This window comes from Dendropsophus ebraccatus, chromosome 9 (genome assembly GCF_027789765.1).
Source record: "Dendropsophus ebraccatus isolate aDenEbr1 chromosome 9, aDenEbr1.pat, whole genome shotgun sequence".
In the NCBI taxonomy this organism is placed as follows: Eukaryota; Metazoa; Chordata; class Amphibia; order Anura; family Hylidae; genus Dendropsophus; species Dendropsophus ebraccatus.
In genome coordinates this window covers 93,345,490-93,365,016 of record NC_091462.1, presented here as the reverse complement: position 1 = coordinate 93,365,016, position 19,527 = coordinate 93,345,490, and the positions used below count along the sequence as shown (strand labels likewise).

At 44.2% G+C, this 19,527-nt stretch overlaps 2 protein-coding genes across 7 annotated transcripts in view; one reads left to right on the top strand and one right to left on the bottom strand.

Moving 5' to 3' along the window:
• C9H7orf50 (chromosome 9 C7orf50 homolog) overlaps window positions 1-19,527 on the top strand; it is a 225,749-nt gene that overhangs the window by 142,940 nt on the left and 63,282 nt on the right. The window lies entirely within an intron of this gene.
• The window catches only part of GPR146 (G protein-coupled receptor 146), a 40,914-nt gene that overhangs the window by 3,110 nt on the left and 18,277 nt on the right, over window positions 1-19,527 (bottom strand). The window contains exon 1 of one of the 3 annotated variants that reach the window (XM_069983874.1): window positions 13,966-14,108. The exons of 1 other annotated variant lie outside the window; for it this stretch is intronic. The gene's annotated coding sequence lies outside the window, so the exon portion shown is untranslated. Of the gene's footprint in view, window positions 1-2,840; window positions 3,017-13,965; window positions 14,109-19,527 lie in introns of those variants that run through there. One more of the 3 variants, XM_069983873.1, reaches the window with a different exon arrangement.

The following is a 19,527-nucleotide window of genomic DNA, read 5'->3' as shown; positions in this document are numbered from 1 at the left end:
AATCTAACCTGCTGATACCCCCCTATAGAGCCGAGGAGGAAGGTATGTGTGTTACCTTCCTCCTCTGCACCATTCCTGCACTGTTAGTCAGGGTAAACTCCGCTCTGGAGCACGGTTAGGAGCACTGCTGTGTCATCCAGCCTGCCCCCCTCCACTGATTATCATTAGAAAGAGTAAGACGGATGACGGATGCTCCGTGCTCCGGAGCAGACTTTACCCCTACCAACAGTGCAGAACCAGCGCCAAGGAGGAAGATAACACACATACCACCTTCCTCCTCTGCGTCCCCGGCGCTATAGGGGGCTATCAGCAGGTTAGATCCCTCTAACCTGCTTATAATTCCCCTTTAAAGCGACTCTGTACCCACAATCTGACACCCCCAAACTGTTTGTACCTTTGTACAACTTTTAAACTTGCAGCCATGTGTCAAATTAGCGTGGCCTAGAGTGTCTGTGCCCTAGGCTTGCACCGCCTCTCCGTCCCTCCTCCCCGTCCTCCTCATCATTAGGAATGCCCTGGGAAGTATTTTTCCTATTCATCACTTGTGTGAACACTGCACAGGTGCCTTAACGAACCAGCACAGGTGATGAATAGGAAAAATCCTGCCCATGGCATGTCCAATAATGAGGAGGGACGGAGAGGCGGTGCAAGGCTTGGGCAAACACACTCTAGGCCACGCCAATTTTACACAGGGCTGCAAGTTTAAAAGTTGTTTTTTAGGACAATAACTGCATCACCTGCCGAATGGACCCCAGGACAGATCTTGGATTAAAAGCGGCTATCCGAAGGTACAAGTGGTTTGGGGGGGGGGTGTCAGACTGTGGGTACAGAGTTGCTTTAAGGCACCTGTGGACATTAGCTGAACCTAACTATATTGACAGGGCAGGCTGACTCTCTGATGTTTATGAAGGCCACCTAATTCTCACCAAACAGATGTCTGGGAAGAGAAGGATTCTGTTTTCTATACAGATAAGAGGTGTCTGGCAGCAGCCTTCACCTACCATTGAAATCCTGTACTCATTCAGCCACAATGAGGGAGTCAAAATGAATAACTGCTGGTAAAATTAACATTTGACTGGCAGCAGTTACAGGTTTATAGCTTCTGAAGGTGGCCATACCCATTTGATAGAAGTAGGTTGATGGTTGGATAACTGTTGGACAGACACAGCCTAATTTTTTTCTAGTTTGCCATTGGTCAGCCAAATTCACCTGGTAAATTGTAGTTTTGCAACAGCTGGAGGGGCGAAGGTTCCAAATCCGTGATCTAATGTGTATGGGGATCTCCCGTCTCTCCCTCAACAGATGATGTTAGGGAATAGAATGATTGGGCATGTTGGATTTCAAGGGCCTGATCTTTTCGTGCAGCGGCTTAACCCTCCTTTCTCCACCGAGAACACAAGAACACTTGGAGGTGCTCATACAAATTAGATTAAAGTTCCCAAAAAAGGACATGTCGCTGCCAGACCTAAAAAGATCAGGCCCTTGAAATCCAATATGCCCAATCATTCTCTTGCCTAACATCATCTGTTGCGGGAGAGGCGGGAGATCCCAATACACATTAGATCAGGGATTTGGAACCTTCGGCCCTCCAGCTGTTGCAAAACTACAATTCCCATCATGCATGATGGGAATTGTAGTTTTGCAACAGCTAGATGGCCGAAGGTTCCCTATAAGAGTACTATTACACCAAGTGATTTTTTGACAACTAACTATAAAACGATCGCAAACAACAGCTATGACAAACGACCAGAAATCGTTCGCCCAATTACACGGAACGATGATCGTTCTTGCGTATGTTTTGTTGACGCTATTGCGTACGTTTTAGCTGTGACTTCTTATTACACCGAACGATTTGCGAACGATCAAACAATAAAAATAGGCCCGAATTCTATCAAACGACCAACAATTTAATCGTTGTCTGCTATTACACGAAACGAATATCGTTTAAATCCGAACAATCTAACGATTTTTCGAACGATAATTGTCCCGTGTAATACGGCCCTTAGACAGCCAACCTTCTTTCTAGTGTGTATGGGGGCTTTATTCACCATTCTTTCCATAAGTTGTCAGTATAAAGTCTACAGTCTGTTCAGAAGGATAGGAAATTAATTCCACATGCAAATCTATATCACATCACCCCTCGATTTTATTATTATTTTTTATCTCAAACTTCCAAATGTTTTCCAACATTTTATCTAAATGAACCATATATCATATAAGAGAATATCATTGAACGCCTGACAATGCATTCATATTCTAGTGGAGAGAAAACTATTAATAGTAAGTGGCGTCCAGCTACTGTAATAGGCCAAGCATAGAGATAGCTTACCATCCAGAATACATGATGATCAGAATACATTGATATTCCATTTAGAAAATGTAATTAGTTCTATCGACATGAAGACAATTGATAACCAAGGAAAACTCAATACCATGGGCTCCTCTCATGCATGTTATCCGTATAGATCATTGTAATTGATCACATAATAGTTTTTCATATATCTGATGACAATACAAATTTCATGTGACAACAATGAACTATATGAATGAATTATGTCACGTAAAAAAGTTTGGAAAAGCATAGCCCCTTCTTTACAGAAACAGCGCCACCACTGTCCATCAGCTATGTCTGGTATTGCAGCTTATTACTACGTTCTACCTTCACATTATATACAATGACAGCCACCAACTAACACGGCTCAATGCATAATATATTAATAGCTGAGCGTCCTCCTTTATACACCAGAAAGTAGACAAGATAAGACATTATCATCTTGACATGCCGCGCATTCCTTAAAGAGTGGATTTACTTCTAGTCTTGGTTTTGCGTGATCTCCTACCTTGTGCCGAGTGCTCCGCATGCTCGAAGGCTCTGCCGAGAAATTACGTTTGGCATAGGAAGGAAATGAGTAGGTTTCCTGAGTATATTGTGTCGTCCTTTCTGTTTCCGAGCAGGTCACAGCGGATTGTTGCATGCTGCTGCGGCTGAAACATCTCTACGCGAGCTGCACTTGTTTTCCAGCCCATATGCTGCTCACAAAGTTTCAGCCTCACTTGGCAGGCTTTAAACCACTCCCTATCGACTGTTTACAAGAATGGGGAATGGCTCGCACAGTGATACGCGGTGATGAGATTAGTGTAGGAGACAGACACACAGGTGCCTGATGCTTTCCATACTGCCCTCTCCCATTTCCTGCTGAGGAAATGTACAGCGGATACGTCACATGGATATCTCAAGTACCAGGCTCTCTCCGATGAAATAAGATAGGTTTCATTCGTCCTCTACGTAAATTATACACAGTTTACACTGGACTTATTACAGTGTATAGATATGACCGCCATACAGTGTGGCGCCTAAATAAGACTTCTATACAGGCCTAAATAACAATGCCACTACCCCCATACATTGAGGATATACGCAATACATTGCCTAAGTTACATTGCATAAGTAAATACAGTGGTACATTGGTTTAAGAGTAACTTGGTTTAGGAGCGTTTTGGTTTAAGAGCTCATAGTTTTTCAAAATTGTGACTTGGTGTAAGAGCATTGTACTCCGACCCAGGAAGTCTCCCTCACCTTCCAAATCATAGCAGATCCACTTCAGGCTGGGGCTCACATCAGGGGACAGGACTGTGGAGGTAATCTCTCCATAGCTGTAACCCCTCTCTCCCCGGACAGAGAGTGCTGCATGTATGTGCCCACATCTGCCCTGGTCATTCCTTCATGCTCCCTGCAGTCTCTGTCAGTCCTTGTGTTTCCCATCCTCTCCATTACTGTATAGTAACTTATAATATCACATATTCTGCTGTTCCTGAACATGTTCTGTTTGTTTCATTTGTTTTACACGTTATTCAGAATAATAATTGTCTGCATTTCTTTGATTTCTTATGGGAAAATTTGCTTTGGTTTAAGAGTGGATTTGGATTACAAGCACGATCCAGGAACGAATTATGTTTGTAATCCGAGGCACCACTGTACCACTATACAGTGAACATGTAATAGCTCTACCAACAGTGTAGTCTTTTAACAGACCTAGACAGTAATACTGCTATACAATGTCTACAGAATACTACTAGACAATTTAAAAATAAAAGTCCCATGAAACTAAATAATGACAGGAAGGCAGGGAGTTCCGGGAACATAAGATAAAAATTATACTTACCCGTCTCTGTGCCTCCATCGCGCCGCTCCCCGGTCTCGCTAACTGTAATTTTTGTCCAGCATCTTGGTATGTTACATACCTGGCTCCTCCAGCTACAACATCACGGACCGGCTGACAGAGTGCCTGCTCAGCCAGTCAGTGACTGGGGCGGTTTCCCATCTTAGTTACTGATTGGCTGAGCAGGCAGTCCATCAGACTACATGATGTTGCTGCTGGAGGAGCTGAAGGAGGCCGGCAGCTGTCATTGAGACCCAGGAGCAGCGCTATGGGGCACTACAAGGGTAAGTATACTTTGTTTATTATGTTCCTGTACCCATGCCTTCTCCTTTAAGATTAAGGTTTGTTATGATTAGAAGCCTCAGTTACCAACCCTAAACTACTGATACAGTATATCACAGCCGACAGATATCTCTCCTGGCTTTCCCATATACTTTTGTGTTTGGCCATGGTGAACGTTCATATGTTTCCTTTGGTCCCGCAGCGGCTTATCACTTAGAGAACAGAAGAGTCAGGCATTAAAAATGTATCATACCTTACCCTTCTCTCCACTGACCTCATCTGTTGTTAGATATTCGGGAGACCCCCATAACCTTATACTGTTGGCTGAACCTGCCAGTGGCTGCACATTTAGCCGACTTCAGCATATGGTTATTTGCACCTTAACCAAGGACTTGTGAGAGGTGAGCCTCCAGTGATCATATAGTCATTGCCTATACTGTGAGTGACTGCAGTGCCTGCTACATACACTGCTTATTTGTGAGATATCTTCTTGAGGGTGCGTTCACACCTACAGGATCAGCAGCAGATTTGATGGTGCAGATTTGATGCTGTGTTCAGTTATTTAAATGAAAGCTGCTGCGGATCCACAGCAGAAAATACGCTGCGGATCTGGTAAGTGTGAACATACGCTGAGGGTTCGTTCACACTTACCGGATCCGCTGCAGATCCTGTAGGTGTGAACGCACCCTAAGGGTGCTAACACACACGACCGATGCGCAGCAGATCAGCAGCAGATTTGATGCTGTGTTCAGTTATTTACATCAAATCTGCTGCGTATCGCAGCAGAAAATTCACTGCGATACGGTGTGTGTGAAGCTACCCTTAAGAACAGATCTGGGTAGCTACAGTGTCAGCTGCACATGGCCCTGATACATTGTTAACCATATTAGAGAAAGTGAGATGGTCACACAAGATGATGTAAAGCTGACCGCAAGGTCGTGACTCACGCTCAACAGATGTAAAAAAAAATGTATTCTCTTTGATGTGGGAAAAGGAGTTCTGACCGAGCACCTAATAAAATTTTCACTTTTAGGTCTCAGATTTACACTGTCCGTTCTCCTCAGTCGTCTTCCACAAATCTTAAGACTATCTGCGGTCATCAGCCTGACCAAAAATTACATAAATTATAATGGAATTTGCGATGGATAGGCCACTGTTTTGCTTTTATTCCATATGGCCCTCATATACTTTAAAGGGGTAGTGCGGTGTTCAACATTTATTCACTAAATAACACACATTACAAAGTAATACAACTTTGTAATGTGTGTTATTTAAGTGAATGGCCCCCCACCCCGGAAGTGTGAATCACTGTCGACCCTGGCCGCCATCTCTGGAGCGGTCCGGCCGGCCTCCTGAAGATGATCTGTTCGAACCAAGATGGCGGGCGGGGTCGACAGTGATTTGGTGAGTATACGGCATCATACTTCGAGGGTAGGGGGACATGGTGAAGGGGGCCATTCACATAAATAACACACATTACAAAGTTGTATAACTTTGTAATGTGTGTTAATTAGTGAATAAATGTTTAACACCGCACTACTCCTTTAACCATGCATTGGTTAATCTCAACGATTCTGACTGGGCAACCATCTTATGATGTCAGTGGAAATAATTTGCCACCAGTGGTGTCTTACAGAGGCTTACCTCCCCCCATCCCAAATGCATGAAGACTCGGGCAAGATACAGTAGCTATCAGCCAGAGATTGGATGTTCTTTCAGGCAGGCAGTGCTGATCTATGAGATCGGTGCACATTTAAAGGGGTGTTCCACTCAAACATATGTTTTGATATGTTGCTGCCCATGGTGAGACCAACAATTCATTCCATACTTGTTATTATCTATTCAGTCTCCTTCCCCCAGTTCTTAGCTGCTGCTCTCTGCCGAAAACACAAAATTCTCCTTCCCCCCTCCCTTCTGAGACAGCTGATGTAAACAAGTCCCTGTCAGGCTTTATCTGCAACATTGTAGATTCTTTGTAATGCTGGGAGGGTTAATCACAGTGAGATTATTAGCAACGTGACCTCAAAATAACCCACCCGGCATTACAAAGAAGCTACAATGTTGCAGATTAAGCCTGACAGGGACTTGTTTACATCAGCTGTCTTAGAAGGCAGGGGGAAGGAGGAGGAGACAGAGAGAAAAGCTCACACACAGTTTTTTGTGTCTTCAGCAGAACGCAGCAGCTCAGAACTGGGGAAGGTGGCTGAATAGATAACAAGTATGGAAGGAAATGTTAGTGTCACCATGGGCAGCAACATATCAAAAGGTATGTTTGCTTTGAATAACTCTTTAACTAGTCTAAAACACGGTTCATTGATTGTGTGAATTGGGCCACTAGAAGGATATGTATGGACAGCATTAGGTGATGAATCCTGATTAGTGTTGAACAAAGAGGCCGAACTGAGTCAGCATTTGACTTCCTGTGGCTGCAGAAGATGGATGCAGTCCTAGGGAGTCCTGGAAATAATGGTTACAGCTATGGTTGTATCCACATGTTCCAGGACTCCCAAGGGCTGAATCCAAGCTCTGCAGCCATGGGGAGTCAAAGGCCAAGCGTTTGGGTTCGGAGAACATTGACAAGCCTGAAAAGTCCAGCCTCTCCGCTCAACACTAATTCTGATGATATCATTGCAGGTAAGCCTAAAAATAGAGCAGCAGGATATACCATATCAGGCAGTAAACATGGTTTTATATCATTCCATTATGTCTGGATGTCAAACTTCTATTCCCTTTAATGTCACTAGCTGCTGTTGTAAGGACTTTGTTAAGCAAACACAAGGAAAGTCTTTAGGTTAAATATTCAAAGATCAGCAAAATGGGAGACAATCTCCGTGGTGAAGGATTACTTCTGCCGAAGAGTTCCGAATCAACAAATTCATTGTCGCTGTTTGAATAAGTCGATATTGTTGTTGCAGAGCTCCACGTAGCTGAAGCGAGACACTGATCTCTAGAGTATGCAAAATATGTGCTCTCGCAGTCAAATTGTGTTACCTCCGGGCTACCTGTAGCTGCTGTCTCATCTACACAGACAGTCCCTATAATAATCAGCTGTCTCTCATTTATACTCAAAGAAATGAGAACGTGCAGGTGAAGGCCGCGAAGATCACAGAGCGTGAAAATATAGAGCGGAGGAAGAGTCACTCAGGATCTCCTGGGGGGGAAGTGTAAGGTTTCATTTAGGAGATTGCTTCTTCTGTTCACCAGATACAAGACGGAACTTAAGTTAACTATGTAGGCTATACAAGTTACTTTGCAGAGGATAATGCCAAGGAAAGATGTTACGTGACTAAAGGACAACAATGGTTTTAATCTTCATAGCTTTGTGGGCAAAGATGGTTGGCCTTCATAGCCTACAGTATGGCTACTAAATAATAGATTGGTGGTTGTATTCTAATATGACAGTGTTGTGGGGGATCAAAGACCATGTTCATGTTCTCCCTATTTTTTTTAACCACCAATGTCTCCAGCACCAAACTACTGCAGAATATGGCATGGGCCCCTAACCCAAAGACGTTCAATTTTTTTTTATATATTTGCATTAGTACCTTGGTATATACAGTGCCATATTCCAGTGATTAGGGTTTTACTCTTTCAAAACAACATTACTTACCACCTACCCACAGGATAAGTGTCAGGGGGGTGATGAGAGTACAGGTTTTGCACCCACTGTTCCGTCATCCTCATAGACATTAAAGGGGTAGTGCAGCGCTAAGAAGTTTTTCACAAAATAACACACATTACAAAGTTATACAACTTTGTAATGTATGTTATGTATGTGAATGGCCCCCTTCCCGTGTTCCCTGACCCCGCCCGTGGACCCGGAAGTGTAGTGCATTATACATACCTGATTCGCGTCGACCCCCGTCCGCTGTAATGTAATCTTCGGAAGGCCGGCCGACCCGCTCCTGTCGTCCCTTATGCACAATTATGCTAAGCCAATCGCGGCTGAGCACAGTTATGACACGGCAGAGGGAAGCCGGCACGAGGGACGGCAGGAGCGGGTCGGCCGGCCTCCCGAAGATTAAATCACTGTCAGAAGACGGCTGACGGGGGTTGACACGAATCAGGTATGTATAATGCACTACACTTCCGGGTCCACGGGCGGGGTCAGGGAACACGGGAAGGGGGCCATTCACATACATAACATACATTACAAAGTTGTATAACTTTGTAATGTGTGTTATTTTGTGAAAAATTTCTTAGCGCCGCACTACCCCTTTAAGCCCCTATTACACTGGGCGATCTCCTAAAGCAAAGAGGCGCTGACCTGTCGGATGGAGGGACTCACCGGATGATCTTTAGATCGTCCAGGGAGGCCATAGGAGATAACGGCGGTCTACTGCCACCGGTTCTGTTACACAATGTGACGATCAGCCAACATCGTGATCATTGCCTTCTTTTTCTCAAAGCGATTTGGCCGACAGTGGGCCAAATACGGCCGATAATTGCTTTGTGTAATAGGGCCTTAACAAAGTTTGGTGCTCTGCTATCTTCATCAGACCCACAGCACACACATCTGACTGCCACTTTGCACAACCATTGGGACATGGGAAAATTGTTCCACTAAATATCCCATGCTCGTAACGTCACCTCCCCGGGACAAGTAATGGTGGGCTTTACTTTTGATCACTTACTTCCATGTCAAGCAGTTGTGCATTAGGGCATAAAGTAGGACTTTAATGTGCACAGTTTACTTTTTTTTTTTTATTGGTCTGGTCTTCTGAAACATTGACATCTTTTGGTGTTGGGGGAATTAAAACTACAAAGGTCACGTAAAAACAAAGGGAGGTGGATTCTAGCAAATTGTCTCCTTTCATATAAATCCCCCTCCCAGTCTCCTCCACTAAGCCATCTTATTCACTGGCTGCCGAGGTTCTAATGTGATTCAGCGCCGGGTTATATAAGGAGAGGACATTATAATCCCCATCTGCAATTTTGAGTGATTCCCATAAACCATTCAAGTTCTAGAAATATAAGAACAGCTCGGAGCTTGTCCTGGTGACGTAGGTTTCACTTAAAATACATTTACACAATCATGATTTATTCTTTTGAATTATTTCAGAACTTGCTTTGTACATTGTCACCGGTACTTCCTATATTTATGAGGACAGAATTATGGTGTTAAGGGGTTGCACGTTCATTTCACATTTTTTTTAAATGATTTTTTTAAATCTATATATATATGTTCTTTGCCTGCGTAGTTTATAGACTTTTTTGTCCCAACATTCACTGTTATAGTATGGTTTCTACACTGTAGCTGCTACAGTTAGGGCCCTATTACACAGGACGATTATTGTGCAGAAAATTGTTATATCTCTTCGAATTTAAACGATAATCATGTAATTGTGTAATTGCAGGCAACGATCGAAAAAGGGTGAACTATTTAAGGTTAACGATGAATAATCTCGTTTACAATCATTAATCGTTAAAAATCTCTTCGTCTAATAGGACCCTAAGACAGATGATCCCCCGGTCTCTTGACAAAAGGCAAATCGTAAAGTGTCCTACTGCTACGTAAAGCTGTGCTCACTGAAATCAATAGGCTGTCACTGTAACGCCGAACAAGAGCAGGACGTGTTCTTTGTTCAGGATCCTTATCTCTTGGTTAGAAGACACCCTTTCTATTAAAGGAGGCTGCCCCCATCAGTATTTATTCCCTGTACTCTATATAGGCCCCATGCACACAGAGCAAGAGCGGTGGAATTCATTCTTGTTCATTCTTCAGCGCGGAGAGAAGAGCCGTGCAAGCCTCCCATAGAGTGTCATTATGACATGGAGGCTGGCGGCATTCCGTGGAATTCCACCGCTCTTGCTCTGTGTGTACGGGGCCTATAAGTGATAGATGTATAATTGCTGTGGACCCCATCAGTCATGTTTAAATAGGACCTGTCACCCCCAGTGCCGGGGTGACAGACTCCCCCCCGCTAGAGCTCCTCATACTTACTTCTTCGGGCGGTTCCGGGACGGTGATATCCCCGCGGGAAGCCCGGTGCGCGCCGCTGAGTTGAGTCCAACACTCATAGGGAATGAATGGTGAGTCCAACGCGCCATTCATTCTCTATGAGTGTCGGACCCACCTCAGCGGCGTGCGCGCGCCGCGCTTCACGCGGAGATATCACCGTCCCGGGAACGCCCGAAGAAGTGGGATCCGGCGCAATCAAGTAAGTATGAGGGGCTCTAGCGGGGGGTCGGGAGCCTGTCACCCCGGCACCGGGCATGACAGGTCCTCTTTAAGGTGAACCTGCATGACCACCACTCCATTTATTTTCTACAGGATTGACAAAACTAGAGAGTGTTGTACTTGGCTACCTCCATCGTTCCATAGACAGTCATAAAAGTGTACTACTACCCCATTCACCAAGGGAGATGGGGACCACCACTCTTGTGATCAGTAAAGACACTAGTGATCGGACCCCCTGCAGTCATACCTAACTTTTGTATAACATCACCCAGTATATAAAGTGGAACATGGAAATCATCAGGCGAGCCTAATGGAGAATTAGGGATTTATGGATTCTACTACGCAGGGTGAGGATTGTAAAATGACGGAACGACTGGAATTTTCTTTTAAACCCATGCACACGTTTACGATCTTGTCACACCTGTAAGGTAGTCATTGGAGACACTGATTTCTTTGTCACACGTCTGGATTAGAAAAACAGGTGATTCATTCATACGGCGTGAAATCTTACATCAACTCATATCATCCCCGAAGCAAGTAAAGTGATAGGAGGAAATGACACGTCGTAAATGTCGATTATGATGGGATTCTGATGTGAATGAAGCGGGAGATGACTCTCAAGCAAGGGTGCACTTACTTTACAGACAGTGCAAGCAGGTGCTGAGTACAGTGCAACAGGTTGTGTCAGCTCAGTGCCCGCACTGATGGGCAGTGCAAATCTACTTAGGGGAACTGGGTCTGGGATCTAGGGTACAAAGATGGGAGGAAAATCAGCTAATTTCCCACAATAGATGAGAAATAGTGTTGAGCGGACTTCAGATTCAGCAATATTCTCCGAACTGAAACATTTGACTCACCATTTGACTCCCAGAGGCTGAAGAAGTTGGATGCAGCCCTAGGGAGCTAGGGAGTCCTGCCTGGAAACATGGGCACAAACATTCACGGGCTTTATCCATGTTTTTCTGGCAGCCCTAAGGCGGCATCTAACTTATCTAGCCGCCGTGAGTCAAATGCTAAGTGTTCAAGTTTAGAGAACGTTGCTGAACGCAAACTCTTGGCCAAGTTCGCTTAACTCTAATAAAGAAGACTTTGATGGCTGCATCACCATCAGAAGGGGTTGTTATTCAGATTTTTACCACGAGGTACATTGCTTTGTTTTTTTTACATTAACAGACCAGCGCCCGCACAGAGATGCCAGTGACTTGGTCCTTTTTTGAACTGTCACCACTTTCCCACGCACAGCGCCGGTCTATTCCCAAGCTCAGCTCTGCCCCAGAGCACTGGTGGCAGGCCCGTCGACCCCCAGTGGGATGAAACCCCTTCCGCGCCTCCATTAGAGTCAATGGAGCCAGGTCGCAGAGGGGAGATCATCAAACTGGGGGTCGGCGGGCCTGCACTCAGTGCTCCGGGACTGACCGGTGCTCTGGAATAGATCGTCGCCGTGTGCGGGAATCGGCGCTGGTCTGTCACTGTAAAAAAAAAAAGCCAAAGCAATGTACCTGGTGGTAGATTCGCTTTTGATATTTCAGACGCTGCAGTGTTTTCTCCATTGTTTTTAATGGGAATACTGTATATACTGCAGTTCAGTTCAGTGGGTGCAACCACGACCTGACAGATCCATCTCCCATGGATTTCTTGGAACTGTCAGGTAACAGTCACTGCCATTTTTGGGCCATACTGTGACCCCATTTACTATCCTTACCTGCAGTACAATCAACACTGTGATCATTGGTCACACAACCCCAACATCATCATGTAGATCCTGCCTAAAACACATCAGAAATCCAAGGCTACCCTGTGAATACCAGGCCATGTAACATAGCCCCCCTCTTTGTAAGTTCCTAAACTCCATAAGGGTACGTTCACACTTACCGGATCAGCAGCGTATTTTCTGCTGCGGATCCGCAGCAGATTTCATTTAAATAACTGAACACAGCATCAAATCTGCACCATCAAATCTGCTGCGGATCCTGTAGGTGTGAACGCACCCTAAAGCACATTCACATTTTATATCTTGACGTCTTTGCAAACTGACCCCCTGACAAAATATTTTTACCCTAAATTCACACCACATAAATAGACTTGCAATAAAATCCATTGAAACCCACCAACGCAGTGACCCACATTCCCCTCTAGTTCCTCCACATCTGCGAGTGTTAGAATAGGGGAAGGGCGGCCATTGTTTTTTGTAGGGGTTAAATTAAAGAGGACACGTCCAGCTGATCGCTGTGTTTTCAGACCAAAGCAGCCAATCTCTCTAAAGCCTTCTGCGATTAGAAATGCTTGAATGATTACTATGTGGCAGAAAGGACTTTAATCCCCAGATCTGTTTACAGACACGGGTCCGGGCTGACCGGTGGGGCAAAGGCCCCTGTGCAACCCTGCGGCTCCACATCTCATTAGGAAAGTCACTTTATCCCGGTGCGTCTGTCACTGGTGACCAGTCTGTGACAGGGATTTATTACACCCGTAAACTACTCGGGACAGGACTGCATTCATATGGGAGGCTAAAATATAATCATTATTGGCACAGGCATAGTCGCTGGTTTCACAACTCGCAGCACAGCAAATTGATTAACGTGGCTTGGCCGGCGCCATGCTGCAGTGGGTTCTGTGCCAGTAGGGACCCCATGGTAATTATAATGCCGTCACGGTGAAGCAGTGTTCTGTACGGATGTAGCAGAGCTGAGCTTGTTAGTGACAGCGTCTCATATCAGATATGTACTCTAAATTGTACGGTTTTACATAGGACTGCAGGACCATCTTATTGGTGCTCTTTTACAATACACATTCTATCTGTACCATCATACATTGCATTTTAAGTATAATACGCTCTCCTGAATGGATCACATGGTTCCTAATCTTGCTTTACCCGGCATCCATGCACCCTCTTTAGTCGTCCCATCTCTTCTACGCTAATATATATATATATATATATATATATATATATATATATATATATATAGTACAGTGCATACGTAAAGAAGCGTCCCCATAGCATTTTTTTATTTTAAAGGTACAAGCAAACCTCCAGATAACAATGCACATAAACCTAGTGCCAAATACCAGTATAACATGTCAAAGTAGCAGAGACAAACTTGTAATATAACTTTACAAGCTGACAATTACTTCTATTGCAAGAAAACACAATGTTACAATAAATTGTGCCGAATAACAAACTCATTACTGCTATTCTGCAAGGAGGAAATGCATTAGTAAAGATTTCCTAGTCCGGTAACATTGAGCAATAGAAGCAGCTGGAGATATCTCCGTCTTGTGTTACATAAGAGGTCTGATGGTCATTCATAGCGAGTAGAGAGCCCAGATGAGCTGCACACTCACCTGACGGTCCCTGCTAGGAGGCTGCCGCATGCAGCTGGGGCCACGGCAGCATTTTGCAGCTTGGACATAAGAGCACAAAGGTTTCAGGTCCTAAGGCACGGAGGGCACACACCGCTTCTACCAGGCGTGCTGACAGAGACTGAAGCCCTTGCTCCTGGCACTGCTATACTTGCTGTGTATACACGTGACCTGGTGTACACACAGAATCCTCACAGGCTTTAGCCGGCCCCTTCCCATTGGCTCCAAGCTTTATTACAAAAACAAGCCCCTCATCATCATGGCCCTAAGTGACTGTGACAGCAGGGTTAAGGGGCATTCATGATGGTGCCTGATCGTTGCCCTAAGGCTTCTCCAGCCAGCCATAAGCTTTTGTTTTCTTTAGAAAGGAGCGGGAAGGGGGGGTTTACGTGACCCTTCCTGAAAAGCCACAGTATTAGGGCAGCGTGACGACGCTTGAAATCTATTAGGATGAGACCTAGTCAGTACATTGCAGAAATTCTCAAGAAAATAGAGACTTTTTACTGAAATTTGCCCATATAGTGGAGATCTTCCTGGCGTTGGCTATGGGTGGTATTACGCGGAAGGATTATCGTTTGAAAAATCGTTAGATCCTTTGGATTTGAATGATAACCGTTTTGGGTAATAGCAGGCAACGATTAAACGACCAACGAGAAATCGTTGATCGCTTGATAGAATCTGGACCTATTTTCATCATTCGAACATCGTTTAGTGTAATAACACGTCGTTCGGTCGTTCCCTGGTCTATCAGCCAGGAATGGACGAGCACAAGAATGACCATAAGTAGTGATCATCTTCTTGTATAATAGAGTGAGCGATTAAGATCGTTTGTCATTGCAGTCGTTTGAGATTGTTTATGGTTAATCGCAGAAATATCGTCTACTCAACATACCACCCTATGTTATCCAATGCACTCTCGAATAAGCTTTTTTTTAGTACAGTGAATAAGAAGCGACAGACTTTGCTAAAATTCATCCAGTCCAACAGGAAGTCTCCATGTACATTAGATTCGGGCAAATCCTGTATATGGCCAACCTAAAGGAACATTCCGGGGGAAATTTTTACACGATTTTACACCTAGTGGAGAAGGCGGTGCATAACACAGGGACACAACACCATAGAAAATGTCTCTATGTTACATACCGTCATCCAGTGTCTCTATGTTACATAACGCCATCCACTGTCTCTATGTTATATACCGCCATCCATCGTCTCTGTTACATACCGCCATCCAGTGTCTCTATGTTACATACCGCCATCCATTGTCTCTATGTTACATACTGCTATCCAGTGTCTCTATGTTACATACCAGCATCCAGTGTCTCTGTTACATACTGCCATCCATCGTCTCTATGTTACATATCGCCATCCAGTGTCTCTATGTTACATACCGCCATCCAGTGTCTCTGTTACATACTGCCATCCAGTGTCTGTTACATACCGCCATCCAGTGTCTCTGTTACATACCGCCATCCAGTGTCTCTATGTTACATACCGCCATCCATTGTCTCTATGTTACATACTGCTATCCAGTGTCTCTATGTTACATACCAGCATCCAGTGTCTCTGTTACATACTGCCATCCATCGTCTCTATGTTACATATCGCCATCCAGTGTCTCTATGTTACATACCGCCATCCAGTGTCTCTGTTACATACTGCCATCCAGTGTCTCTGTTACATACTGCCATCCAGTGTCTCTGTTACATACTGCCATCCAGTGTCTCTGTTACATTCCGCCATCCAGTGTCTCTGTTACATACTGCCATCCAGTGTCTCTGTTACATACTGCCATCCAGTGTCTCTGTTACATACTGCCATCCAGTGTCTCTGTTACATACTGCCATCCAGTGTCTCTATGTTACATACCGCCATCCATTGTCTCTGTTACATATCGCCATCCAGTGTCTCTATGTTACATACCGCCATCCAGTGTCTCCATGTTACATACCGCCATCCAGTGTCTCCATGTTACATACCGCCATCCAGTGTCTCTATGTTACATACCGCCATCCAGTGTCTCCATGTTACATACCGCCATCCAGTGTCTCCATGTTACATACCGCCATCCAGTGTCTCCATGTTACATACCGCCATCCAGTGTCTCCATGTTACATACCGCCATCCAGTGTCTCTATGTTACATACCGCCATCCAGTGTCTCCATGTTACATACCGCCATCCAGTGTCTCCATGTTACATACCGCCATCCAGTGTCTCTATGTTACATACTGCCATTTAGTGTCTCTATGTTACATACCACCATTCTCTAAGGCTTTTTTGCAGACGTTCCATGCACGGTCCGTATATACAAACAGTGTGTAATAGAATGGATTATCGGACCTCCCAGTATCATGTATCATTATGAAGCCAGGAGCCCAAAAACTGTTTAAATATTTGCAGTACTCTACTGGCACAGATGCGCGGCTGTGTAAGTACAGTACGTGAAGATTTAGCCTATGTTCACACAACTTATTTTTTCGTAAAAATACGTCTGTTGTTGCAATCGGCAACAACGGACGGACTTTTCACGAAATGATACGTTACCTTGTCTTCAATGGAATCCGGGCCGGAGTGTATACATATAGTATACGCTCCGGCCGAGACCTCTCGCGGCGCCGTAGAAAACTGACTTGTCATTTTTCTGCGGAAGCTATTTAGTAAATAACGACCGCAGAAAACCCTTTCAGTGCACACTATGGAGCGAGCGGCTACGGACGCTCGCTCCATAGTGAGCAGTGGGAAGTTCTGATGCATCAAAACTCTGCAGCTGCAAAGATCATCCGGCCAATGCTGCAGTACCGGCCGGGATGATCTTTTCAGAGACTGGCCGTTGCGTGACCAGGTCACCGAACGGCCGGTCTAATACGTAGTCTGAACATAGCCTTAAATTGATTCAGAAGTCCTGGCATCATAATGGTACATGATGCTGGGAGATCCATTATTATCGATCCTGGATTGTTCTCTCTAGCTGAATGAAATGGCAGCGCTTATGTTTCCTGCCTCATTCAACCAGAGGGGGGGGCTCCTGTTCTCATAATTGAGGCACTCCCACCAATCAGACACTCATAATCAGCTTTATGGGCAAACCTTTTAAAAAGGTGAAGAAAAAAAATCTGCTATAAAGATATATTAATCGGGTTGGGTTGTCCAGTGATATATTTTCACTTCTAAAAGTAGCCATGCCAAGCTAGATTAAAAAAAAAATAAAAATCCCATACTCATCTGCCATGATACCCGACCCATGATGATCCCTCAATCAGTGGGTGGAGCAGATCACCACTGCAGCCTCTTCCTTGTGCTTAGGTGTCATCAGACATTGGTTAGCAGTAGGGACCATGCACCATCAGAGGGATCAGTGTAGGTGAGTACAGGTTTTTCTAGGCTGGCCACTTTTAGAATAAAACATGTATATCTTAATGGAAGCTGAAGCTCCATTTTATGCCCCTTTTTGCTCATTTTTAAGATTTCTTTTTTTAATTCCGTGTAATAAAATGAAGAGGTTGTCTGTAGTAGAAGAATCAGAAGAATGCCAGCAGCCAGGATGATCAGATTGGGCAATATCTTTGATTTAAAACAACAAGAACTCAGTGTGACTCAGAATTGCATGTTCCTCTGTTTATTGTGGTACTTCAAGTACTTTCCGTGCTTGAGTTATGTGACTGCTGGGTACCGAGCTGCTTTGATATACAGTGATAACATTGCTTCTATTAGTAGAATTACCCATTTCAAAGAGCTCATACAATACACAATGACATAAAAAAAACATTGAAAATACTAAATTAAAAGAAGAAAATAAATGTGTTAAAATTTGTTTTGTTTTTTTTTTGTTTTTTTTTATAAAAGTTCCATAAAACCATCCAATGAATTCATTATTTGATACTGGCTTCAGAGCTGAAATCTCCTAGCATTTCTTCTTTCCTCAATGTCACAAAACTGGGGGATGTAAATTGTATTCAGGGTGGTTTGAACCAAAGTGTTCATAGAAAGTGGAGAAACCCTTTAAATGAATGTCTTATATAAAGTTGTTAAAAAATCTGTGCAGCCGTATTATTTTTGAAAAGGTGGAGGACAATCAATACTGCAGGCAGTACAGCTGCCATCCAGTTTTCTAAGGACGTCTAGCAACGTTGCATGGATCACAAAATGTCTGTCAGATAAGAGCTATACTAGATTATCCATAAGTAGAGTTAAGCAGGCTTGCCGAACTGTTCTCAACATTCTCCAAACCTGAGTGCTTGGCATTTGACTCCTGGCGGCTGGAGAAGTTGGCTAACAGGAAAACATGGATACAGCCTATTGGTTGTATCCATGTTTTCCAGAACTCCCAAGGGCGCCATCCAATTTCTACAGCCGCCTGGAATCAAACGCCAAGCACTCAAGTTCGGAGAATGTTGAACCCGAACAGTTTCGCTCAACACTATACATAAGGCTACATTCACACGTTCCGTAGACTGTCCGTAGCCATGGACCCTTAGATATGGACAGCACTATGGAAGTCTTTCTCTAAATTGTCCTTAGTGCATTCACCTATTCATTAGAGAACAGTGATCAAACTAGGACCTGATATTTTTTGTTGAGGCGTGGATCATGGCCCCGCAACGTACAAAGGTGTAAATAGGGCCACCCACAACTGCAGACAGTCTATCGAACGTGTGATTGAGGCCTATGTCTGGTGTAGTACATCTAGTAGCACCTGGTGTTGCCATCTGGGCTGGCTTCAAATTGCTTGACATATGTATACCCAGCCATAGAGTCAAGACTAACAGCAGTGTATAGGTGCTCAGTGATATGTTTTCGGACCCAGCGCCAGCGTGACTTGGAAGGTTAGCCAATCAACAGTCTAAAAGGCCTAGATTTGCAATGTGCCAGTGTTGTGCCAGTCATATTAGTTGGCACCCAGCTTGCCAAGAAGAGACATCTTTAGAGACATCTAGAGTCCTTCGGGTTTCACAACTTGCCATAGGTGCTTTGTGTGCCATCATATGGTACATCCAAATGGCACAGTATTTTGGAGGTATTCACTCCAAGAGACAATGCTGCTAGGGAAATACCTTCATAATACTATATATAATGATGCATGCCATGATTTCCTTATCAAACTGGAGACATGCCACATAAGAACTATAAAAGTCGATAGGGCCATAATGTACCTATGTATGTCTCCAGTATCACAAGGAAATCATGACATGCACCATTATATTTGTATTCAGTATTATGGTGGCGTTATTGCTTCTAGAAGCGAATACCTCTACAATGCTGTGTATGCTTCAAATGATGGCGCACAAAGACCCTCGGTGAGGAGTTGGTGGGACTTCATTTAATGTAATACAGACTTTTTGCATACTGCTTTGATTTTGCAAGAATTTGGAAGAAGTTTGCCCTTTATAGAATTCCTGTTGTCAGAAAGAGGTTGCATGGGACCTGGTCATGAAATGGTTAAGGCGCCAAGACCGGCAGGAATGTGTGGTTGCACAGTGTGGATATCATCACCAATGAACTGTAATGTCTGGAGCCTCGAATAAACCAGCCAAGCCTGCTTAGC